Source organism: Mus musculus, chromosome X (assembly GCF_000001635.26).
Source record: "Mus musculus strain C57BL/6J chromosome X, GRCm38.p6 C57BL/6J".
Taxonomy (NCBI): domain Eukaryota; kingdom Metazoa; phylum Chordata; class Mammalia; order Rodentia; family Muridae; genus Mus; species Mus musculus.
In genome coordinates, this window is record NC_000086.7 from 123208062 (window position 1) to 123219070 (window position 11009).

The 11009-nt window shown below is 40.0% G+C and overlaps 1 long non-coding RNA gene across 1 annotated transcript; it reads right to left on the minus strand.

The window, feature by feature from the left end:
- Positions 1-2358: 2358 nt before the first annotated feature.
- On the minus strand, positions 2359-5242 carry Astx6 (amplified spermatogenic transcripts X encoded 6). Its single transcript, NR_152852.1, has 4 exons — positions 4948-5242; positions 4280-4465; positions 3374-3554; positions 2359-2846 (listed from the first exon to the last, which is right to left on the minus strand). It is a non-coding gene; the product is annotated as an amplified spermatogenic transcripts X encoded 6 (long non-coding RNA).
- Between the last annotated feature and the right edge of the window lie 5767 nt (positions 5243-11009).

Genomic DNA, 11009 nt, shown 5'->3' on the forward strand with positions numbered 1-11009 from the left:
TAGAATATTAAGCATGGCAGAGGGGCTCCCAGGAATGCACATTTTACCTCCAAAATACTGGGCTTTGATGGATTCTTGGTGAGGTGAACCACTTAAAAGCTGTTACCACTCTGTGGGTAACAGGGGCAATAATGATAATATATACATTTTTCAATAAGACTTTACATAATCCTTTAAGTCAGCTTTATACAACACAGTATTGGTACTGGTTAGACAGATAAGTGGTAACCGTAACTATGCCAGCTAATCTGTGTTTGATCCTCAAGATGAGCATGGTAGAAGGAAAGACAAGACATTATGACATGTACTTTTGAATTCCATATGTATGTTATACACTGTAGCAAAATATTAGATAGATAGATGTTGGGTGCTGTGCAAAAGGAACAGCAAAACCATTAGAAATTATGGAATGTGACCCAGAAGATAGCCCAAGCATGGTGGATGTGCCTGGGAGAGGCAGAGCCCCGATGACTGTGTCCTGAGGATTTCATGCTGTTGAGGATTTCATGCTGTTGTAGAGTTTCTCTCTACTTGCTGCCCTCACATCACATCCCTCATAATCTATGGATTGTATGAAAATTTAAGGGGGGTTCCAGCCCCTCACTGGGCAATATCATTGCCACCCACAGTGTTAGTTAGATCTAACTTTCTCAAGGATTGCAGCTGATGCAGAACAATACTTAAACCACGATCTTGGAAAGAATTACTACGAAAAACATGCCTTTTTTTTTTTTTTTTTAAGTCAGGCTGGTGTTCAGGTGATGATTATTTCCTTGCACCCATTTTCCCCCTCTGATTCCTGATATGATTTAAGATAAACATGGTTAATCAATAGATGTTCACCCTGAGAATTCAAAGTAGAAAGGGATGATAGGTTTTTATATAAAAGTTTAGTTTTGTGATTCTTTTAATATTTTTGAAGGATTAATTTTTGAGATAGATAAAAACTAATCCTTTCTGTATAACAGCAAATTTCAGTCTACCAGTAAGAGAAACTGGCTGAAACATAAATTACCTTACTTGCTTACAACTTGTTAATCAATAACAAGTTTTTTAGTTAGAAATGTGTGTTGGTTCTTGGGAATAATATTGGATATTTATAGACATAATTTATAAATAGCTCATCATAAAAGTATAGTGAGAAGATGCTTTTCCTTATATATACTCATAATTATTCACTAGAAGAAAATATAATGTAACCAGTATAAATTTTATACTAATTGAAAGATTGTGCAGAGATATATAAGCAGTGTGAGAAAAATTAAGTTGGTGCTTTGCTCCACCCACCAAATGTGAGTATATATGGAAAGTGGTTGAAGCTTTGCACTGTCCAACAAATGTGTGTGTGTGTGTGTGTGTGTGTGTGTGTGTGTGTGTGTAAGATTGTTTGTGCTTCTTAAAGCTTGCTTCTTCCACCATGTATGTAAATGTGTCTTGCCTGCTTTATATGCCATCTAACCAACATCCCCTCCTTGGATCATTGAACACACTATCACAGCTACTCTTGGAAAGACAGACAGACAGCAAACACACAGAACCCTACTGGGCATGGCTTGAGCATGTATGAGACCACCCCCATTCTCCAGTGACATCCTTCCTCCAACAAAGAAACACTTAGTCCAACAAGGTTAGTCATCCAAATACTGCCTATGGGCCGATGAGAACCAATTACATTAAAACTACCACACCTACCTAGCTACATGCATACATATATTCATGCATGAGAGATAAACAGAGAAATAGGGTGAGAGAAATAGAAAGAGAGAGAGTGATAGGTAGATGATAGAGAAATAGTTGCATACATATCTACATAAATACATTCAATCATTACTTCATACATATATACATTCATACATACATACATACATACATACATACATATATAGATGATGGATAGACAGACAATTAAATGTGATATTAATCTAAACACTAAAGACTTGGTGCCCTTTACTGCACACACACACCCTGAGCATTGTTTACAATCCTCAATTAAGACATAAAGGCTGGACATTTGAACTACAAAGACATTTACAAACAAACCCACAAAACCTACAATGTTCATTTGGTGTGCATAGATTTGATTAATATCTAGGATTTCCTTTGTTTCTGTATATTATGAGAGATTACACCCTAAAATCTTTCTCAAACTTGTTCATTACTTTAGTTACTACTGTGTACAACCTGATACTTATAATCCACTAGATAGTAATGTTACAGAAGATATTTATTGTGCTGAAGATATTCAGTCATACCCCTCAGCTCCAAAATATATCTTTTAAAGACACATAGTAAGGAATGATCTTCCAAATGACCTCAAATGAAACTGTCATCTGGTGGAAAATAACACAGCACAGGAAGAAGTTTACACATAAAATTTATATTCATGTGAATATTGGTCAAAATGATTACAATTGTAAAGTTGAATTACATAGTGGTATGTCTTTGAAACAATAGGAAAAAATGATGTGCATTCATTATGTTTTCCAAAAAGAGTAGGAAATGTAAAACATTTAAGCAGTGGGATGTTGGTTTCTAATGCCAGGAGATGACTAACATAGCAACATGCTAATAAAGTATCCTCTTCAAAAGTTAAAAGAAAACAGCAACACAAGAAGAGAACAAAAATCACAAGGAACCATGTCATCCGTGGCATCTTCAGGAGGATGTGCAGCAATCTGAACATGGTTTCAAGGACGTTAGTAGATGTCTAGTGCTTTATCAGCCTGACAGGTTTGTGTTCAACCAACCATGTCTGTATACTAAGGTTGGGAACAATCCATCGATGATGAGTGCCCTAAAGTTGAGTTCTACTCCCCACTCTCCTTGCTGCTCTGGAGACTTCAAACCTGAGGGGAGGAATGTTATATTGATGAGTATGAGAATGCTCAAAGTCTCTTTGTCTACATTGTGTAAATGTGGCACCTCTTTAAATGAAGTGTAAGACCTGCTTGGCCAGAAAGTACAACCAGAGGCCTGTTGCATAAAGGTGCTACTATAAAGACCCCATGTAATGAGAAAGGTCTTTCTGAAGTACCCTTGGACAGAGGTGGAATATAAGATCCAATTATTCAGAAATGGGATGTAGGCACTATTGATGGCCTTAGTGTCATACCAAGAACATCCCCAACACTAATCAGAGATGTATGATTAGTGGACAGAGGTGAGTGGGTAATGGACATTGGGAAGAAATGAGACCCTATGAGCCATGGAAAATAGATAGGACCCTAGAGGTCAGAGGGGAAATGCACGAGGGCATCTTTGTGAGAAATTGGAAATCTAAAACCCCTTTGTACAGGTAAACTAGTATTTTTGGTTGGGTAGAGTTTAAATTTGCATGTTATTTCCTTGACCTGAGATCAAAGACACAGCCTACCTCATGCAGTGGAGCCCATTCCAGGTACTTCCTAACAGCTAGCAACTCCTCATCAGAGACTAGAGCATCTGTCCACTGCAGTAAATGTGGTGCCGGATCAGGAAGCAGTCTGAGCACTCATCAAAAACCTGGCTGACAGTTCGACACTAGTTCTTCTCAGGCATATGTTCATCTCCTGGGTCTAGGTATGAATGGTGAGGAGTACATCATTTTAGTTTCTGCCTTGAGGAAATGAGCTTTTGTTCTGGGCTGTACTTCTTAATGTTCGGCTCAGGTACTTTAAGCTTGGGTGGTCTGGAGGTCCATTTGGGAGTTAAAATTGGGGGGGGGTGTCTAAGTGTCTGCATCAGAGGAGAACATTGCAAGGTCATTATTGGACAGAAAGGCATATTTGATGACCACTTGGGGAAAATGAGATCTGAGGCCCCTGGTAACTCAGAGTTAGTAGATTGGAATCCCTTTGTCAAAGCAGAAGGATCTCAGGCCCAATAAAATAGACTTAGTAAGTTTAATCCCACAGGGGCATATTTAGAATGTCTGAGAACCCTTTGGATATTGGTGGACTGTAGCTCTCTATTAGAACTGGGAGGGCTGGTAGATCCTTTGTTGAGAAGTGGAATATTTCAGGTATAGTCTAAAAGCCAATTGAGTAAAAGACAGTAATTGGAATACTTTGGGTAAGGGGAGACATATGCAGTATCCCTACGTGCAGGAGAAGAATTGTTTCTGCCCGTCTTGGGATTGGTGATAGATCTAAGATTCTCTAAAATAGAAGGATGGCGATAGGAGCTTCATAGGATTGTATAGAATAGTTTTATCCTGTTATTCCTAAGTCTGCATCACTATTGAGCAGAAATTGAACACTGATTGATACCTTGAGAATTACAGGACATTCCAGGTACTTACTCCTTCATCAGCTCCAAACTTGAAATCACAATCAAGAATACACATCATCTGAATGTCCATGGTAGGCATGACAACAATCTTAGAAGTCTTCTAAGAGGGTGTAATGTAGTAGTCTCTGGTTTAGTGTCTTCCTTAAATATATGTCCATCCACACATTCCTCTGCATGGAGGCCAGGATGTCTCTGTCTAAGGAAACACAACAAAGATAGTAATCTGATTTACCCTTACCTTGATACTCTTCTGTTTGGGATCTCAGTCCAGAGTGTTCTGAAATCTCTTAGGTCAGAACAGTGCTTCCCAGACCACCCAAATTAGAAGTGATAGGTAGGACATCTCCTGGGAAGATGGTGAATCTGGGGGATTTCCTCAAACACACTGTGCTGACACAATTGGAGCACTCTCTGTTGTGAATGTCTAAATCTTCCTAAGTAAGATAGGGGAGGAGCTTGGGCAGTTTTGCACAGATGTAGGATGGTTGTGCCCTTCATCAAAGAGGTAATGTGGCAAACTTCATGAGAATAAGGAAGTTGAAGCACTCTGGTCATCAGCAGCATTTCTGTGACACTTTGCAAATGTGAAATTCTAAACCTACTTGTCAGAGGGGTAAAATCTCTGGCTATTTTCAATAAATAAGAAATACCATTTCACACTGGAGAAAATGAAAATACCTTCTGAAGCAGAGGAAGTTCCAGTATTGCTTGATCAGCTTCCAATTCTTTTTTGCAGAATTGAGAATATCCACATATTTTATGTGATGTGTGGACAGCAGGCAGCAATTGTTTCAGTATTCCAATAGGTTGGATGGTTATCTTTGGTCTATGAAGCCTTTAGTCAGATGACATAAGAGCAAGGCCACTTTTCTTGAATGGAGTAATGTCTCCGAATATTTGTAGCAGGAAGAAGTTTGGAAGTAATCTTAGACAGTTGGGATATAGCAGGCACACATAGTCAATAAGACAAGATCTATTTACACTTTGCAAGAGAGGGTAGGTATGAGTCCACCACTGGAAAAAAAAAGGAAATATTTCAGTCCAATATGGGCATTAGGAGAAGGCTTTGTTGCCCAATAGACAGAGGGAGAAGAGGAAATATTTATGGCTAGATGTCGTGTGTCTGAGGCTCCAATAGGCAGAGGGAGAGGCACTGAAGCCCTGGTATGACAGGATGACATTTACAGACCTCTTCGACCGAGGATGTGAATTTGAGAACTGCTGGAACAAAGAGAGTCATTCTGGTGCCCCTTTCAAATGAGGAGTTCGATGTGAGACACAGTTAAATGGAAATTTTTGCCCTCCATCAGATAGAGAATAGTTTGGAAACCTTCCTGGTCAGAGAGGGTAATTATTGAAGACCTTTTTGACTGGAAGTGAAGTTTGGGGCCTGGGGCAGGTAGAGATGATCTCAGGCCCATCAGGCTTACAAGACAGATATTGGACCCTCATGTATACAGAGGATGCATTTGATATATAATGGGCACAAATTAGTGGTCTAAGTATTGATGTTTAGGAGTAGAAGATTAAAGCAGAATTAGAGTCTGCTTAATGTCCCAAATCTCTTTAGGGATAAGGGAGTGACCTAGCCTACCTTAAGCAGTAGAGGTAGGACTGCTTCACAACTTAGAAGATTCCCATCTTCACATACACCTTGGTAAGCCTGGCAGCAATACAAGCATTATGCATCAGGCATGACTGTAAGTCTCTAAGCACTCTTGAAGCTTATCATCAGTTATATGGGTGTTTGCATGAAGGATGGTATGAAGGATAGATGACCTAAGTTTCAGGCTCTGTTAATGCAGGGCAGAATTAAGTGAAGTATAATTTCCTAGGGACCATGGTTGGAGGGAAATGATCTAAAGCTCATGATTGGAGCATTATATTTGAGGCCCATATGTATGTAGGGGATGCTCTTAGGATACTTGGATTTTGGTACCCTTGGGAAAAATGAAAATTCTGAGATTCCAATAGTAAGAAACAGAGAGAGAGAGAAAGAAAGAAAGAAAGAAAAATGAGAGAGAGAGAGAGAAAGAGAGAAAGAAAGAAAAAAAGAAAGAAAGAAAGAAAGAAAGAAAGAAAGAAAGAAAGTTAGTTAGTTGTAGGCCATGTTTAACCAAATAGCAGGATCAAGTCACCTCACTGTGCACAAGGGAAAAATCTAGTTTACCTTGGGTAGAGGGAAAACAGAATGGTAATGCATGGTTTGCTTCCATCTAGTCTTCCCAGTTTCCATTATCCATATATTGTATATACTGTTGGGAAGAATACAAGGAACAATCAGCACACTCTTCCAACAGGGAGAGTGGTTGTCTGACCTGAGGTTGTATTGGTCTGTACCTATCCATAACTGAGAGACAGGAACACAGCATTTCTGACAACTACCTCTAGGAAGATCGCAGGTATATTAGTTTTCCTTTCTATTTTCTGCCCTCTGTCCTACACTCAGAAACATGTGAGAGCCCACTGTGAAGTTGCAATTGTGTTTACCTTGCAATCTTTCTAGTAGAGAGTGGCACTGAGGTAATATGAGTTTAAGTCAAGTTTAAGGTGTCCTTAAATGAATACTCTTGGGCATCCCAAGAGGCTATATCTGAAGCTCCTATGACTACAGGTAGAATAAATGACACCCTCTTGGCCATAGGATCCAAACCTGAGGTCTCTGTCATCATTGCTCCATGGCACATACACCCTTGGCCAGCAATTAGATGTCTATGTTCCTTGAGGTTGAAGGAAGAAATCATAGCCCCCTTTTGTACTACAATGAACTGCATGTGAGTGGATATCATTCTACCTTTTTCAGTGGGAATGGCATAAGGTTTACTTGGTCTGGGGCATCTATTTTTTATTAGATATTTTCTTTATTTACATTTCAAATATAAACTACTTTCCTAGTTTGCCCTCTGAAAATCTTCTATGCCTTCCCCCTCCCCCTGCTCACCAACCTACCTACTCCTGCTTCCTGACCCTGGCATTTGCCTATAACGGGGCATAGAGCCTTCACAGGACCAAGGGCCTCTCTTCCCATTGATGACCTACTAGGCCATCCTATGCTACACTTGTGGTTAGAGCCACAAGTTCCACCATGTGTTTTCTTTGATTGGTGGCATAGTTCCAATGAGCTCTGGGGGTACTGGTTAGTTCATATTGATGTTCCTTCTATGGGGCTACAATCCCCTTTAGGTCCCTGAGTATTTCTCTGGCTCCTTAATTGGGGACCTTATGCTCTGTCCAATGGATGATTGTGAGCATCCACTTCTGTATTTGGCAGGCAGTGGTCTGGGACATCTTTTGTCACAAGAGAAATGACTGAGTCCCACTTTCAACGAAACTGAAAGTTTGAGGGTATTTCCACTAAATGAGTACTTTAGACAATCTTGGGCAAATAGAGAAGGTCTGCAGGAGGCTTAGTCATAGGAGGGATGTCTGACATTCTCTTCAGTGAAAAAAGCAAAACAAAACAAAACAAACAAACAAAAAAACAAAGGACTGGAGTAACTTGGGAAGAGAGGAAGTACTGGGCACTTAGAAGTAAGAGAAAATGATGAGACCTGGTTGTACAATGGTATGCATTAGAAAAATCTTGGAGAGGGGGTGAGTGCCATGCAACATCCTGTTATGCATGAATGTCCCTTTTACCTTGATCAGTAAAGGAAGTCCCTCCACTGCTCTTCAGCTTCCAACTCTTCCTTAGTTGGTAAAAGTTCCACATCCTGTGTTTAGTCTGGGGGAGTTCAGACAACAGTCCAAGCCTTTTCAAACAGCCTGGATGTCTTTCCCTGGCTAGGTTGCCTCCTTCAGTTTGTCTTAATATGTCCATATATAGGCAACAACTATTCAATTGGATTGCAAAGTATAACATAGGATCCAGTCAATAATTCTATATATAGGACCTGGGACCACAAAACAGAGAGAAACAATATATTTACCCTGCCATCCTTATAAAAGGGAAAGGCTTGAATTTTACTTAATTAAATAATATACATTTCATATAGTTCAAAGTCATAGATGAATGCTTGAGGATACAAGGCACCATGCACTATTATTCAAAAGAGCATATCTAATGGCATCTTTGGAATGAAGAAAAGTGTGACCTTCCTTTGGTCAAACACAGTGGTTAACCCCACCCCCACCCCCCTTGCAGAAGTGAACAAGATCCAAGGCCATATTTTGGGGGAAGGAAAAGACCGAACATCATTCAGCCTCACCCAGGTTAGTTCTCTTGGCTACTTCAAAAAAACAAGGAGTGTAAGAGGAATCTGGGGAACAGAGGAGTTCTGAGAACCTCTTCTCAGAATGGGAAGTTCTAAGACCACCTTCAACAGAGGAGAAATCATGAATGTCTTAGTTCCTAAAGTAGAGGTCCCCAGTCATATTTTGCAGGTCAGAAATATCCAGTTCACCCATGGTCAGCAGGGGAAGTTTCTAGGCTTCATTGGGTACTGGAGGAATGTTCAGACTCTGCCTCACTAGCTTCCAAGTATTTCCCCCATATGCATACCTTGTGTAACATCTTAGAGTCCAGTCAGTGGTCACAACAACCTCCCAACATAAGTAGTTATGCAAGCATTTATGTTTCCTTGAGGCTGTGTTCAGCTGCACACATCTGTGAATAAGAGATAGGAATGGTGCATTTTGATGACCATTTTTGAGGCACAGGATATGAGAGCCAATTTCAGATTTCTATTTTCTGTCCTATGGTCTAAAAGGAGAGAAAATGTGAGGTGTCATTGGTCGCTGATGTATTGTACAGATACCTTGGACAGAGGGGATATGTTTAAAGCAAACTTAGTTAATAGGGGTAATTGCGAGGCACAGCCAGAAGAGAATATCTGGTGGTTCTATAATTGCACAGGTGGATCTGAAGTGTCCTAGTACAGATAGTAGAGGTCTTAAACGCCCCTTCGACACAGGAGCTAGTTCTGAGAGTCCTTTCAAAAGTCTTTGATTTTCCAGGACCCCCTTTGCAGAAACTGAAGGTCTAAAATCCACTTGGTGAATTGAAGTAGACAATAGGCCCAGATTCCTACTGGGGAGACAGGGAATGTTAGATTCTCTTTTATGTAGAATGAGTGGTATAAGTCTCCCATGGTCTGACATCCTTTTAAGGAAAAATGATTCAAAGCTACTTGGTAGGAATAGGAATATTCCGTGTAAGGCATAATACATGTTTTAGGCCACATTTGACCAATAGGGTCTAAGGCAATGTTAGCCCTAGGAGAGTTCTGACATTCTATTCAGTGTAGTGAGAAAAAAATGAGTTACCATGGGGAAATGTGGGCCCCATGTAAGAGAGGAAATCTCCAAGGCCCTACTGAAAGAGGAGGGCAGAATCCTCTTGAAGCAGAATGTGAAATTGCCATATACACTTCTGTCAAAGGTACAGATCCCTGGTACCTTATAGAGTGGAGAATGTTTCCAGCCACGATCATAAGTTTCCAATTCTTATTCAGAGTTTTGTATTTTCACAGTTTGTGTTCATTCAGGAGAGACAAGGCAGCAACATATTTTTTTCTTCCAAAGGCTTTGAATGTCTGTTGCTGGCTAGGATACTTCTTTGACTTTGTGCATCTATCCAGGTCTAGGCAGAATTAATGAAGTTATTACATTTCTATTGACTTGCCTAAAGGCAGATGGCACAGGTTCTTTGCTCTGATTTGTAACTTGGGCTATGGGACCTCAAACCAGAGTGGACTAGGGTACCTTGTTTACAGAAGGAGTCACTTTTGGAAATACGGCTGATCAGCTAGGTATAAAACTACTTTGACCATATGTGTGAATGTCATTTTTGAGAAAGAGAATATGTTGGGAGGGTAAGGAAGAGCAGAAAAGTCACAGAATCCCTCAGACAAAAGTTTACCTTGGGAATTTGAAGAAGATGTCAAAAATAGCTTATCAAGTGCAAATGTCCTCATAGTCCAGAATACCCATGTGTTCTGAGACTTTGAGTTGTGCTTGCCAGCAATCAGAGCATTTTTCTTACAAATTGTTTGGTAATCTCTAGCTCTATGTTCTCCATAAGCTGTACAGTAGCATCCCAGGCATAGGCTACAAAGATGTAACTGCTCCATTTCAAGTGACAGGCTTAAAAATAAAAATTAGATTAGGGTTCATATTTTTATTGTCATGTCCCAGGACATCATTCAGAGTGTTTGGCATCCCTTCTTTTATTTGAGCATGCCTGGCCATCCAGGTCTGAAGGGAAACTTTAGGACCTCCTAGAGCAATAGACCTCATGATTCTATGGATAAAAGTGGATTTTCTGAGGTTAGCATGGTCAAGAGAAGCTGATTTAAAGTTTCCTTGAGAAAAAAAAAATGAACATCGGCTTGAGTTTTTCATGTCAGTGGCTTTTCTGTAGGCTCCATAAGCAGCAGAATTTGTATTAATCCCTGGTCAAATTTAAGGTTAGTCTCTATTTCCCTAATTCAAAGATAAAATGAAAGTTTCTTCCTTGACAGAGTATCTATGTCAAAGATTCTTCATTGAAACCTTTTTGTACCTAGAGTTTACCTTGAATTGAAGGAAAAATCTGGGAAACATAAGGAAAAATGTCTAATGTTCAGTCCATAATATCAGCAAGTTGTGTGGGATTCCTTGACCTAAACGAATGTTCAAGCCTGCTTTGGACAAACTGGTATGATCAGAGGCTCCCTTTGCTTCAGTGGGAAGATGTGATGCCTACTTAAGCAAAGGTAGAAAGAGTGAGTAGCCCTGGGGAGAAAGGAGGTGCTGATATC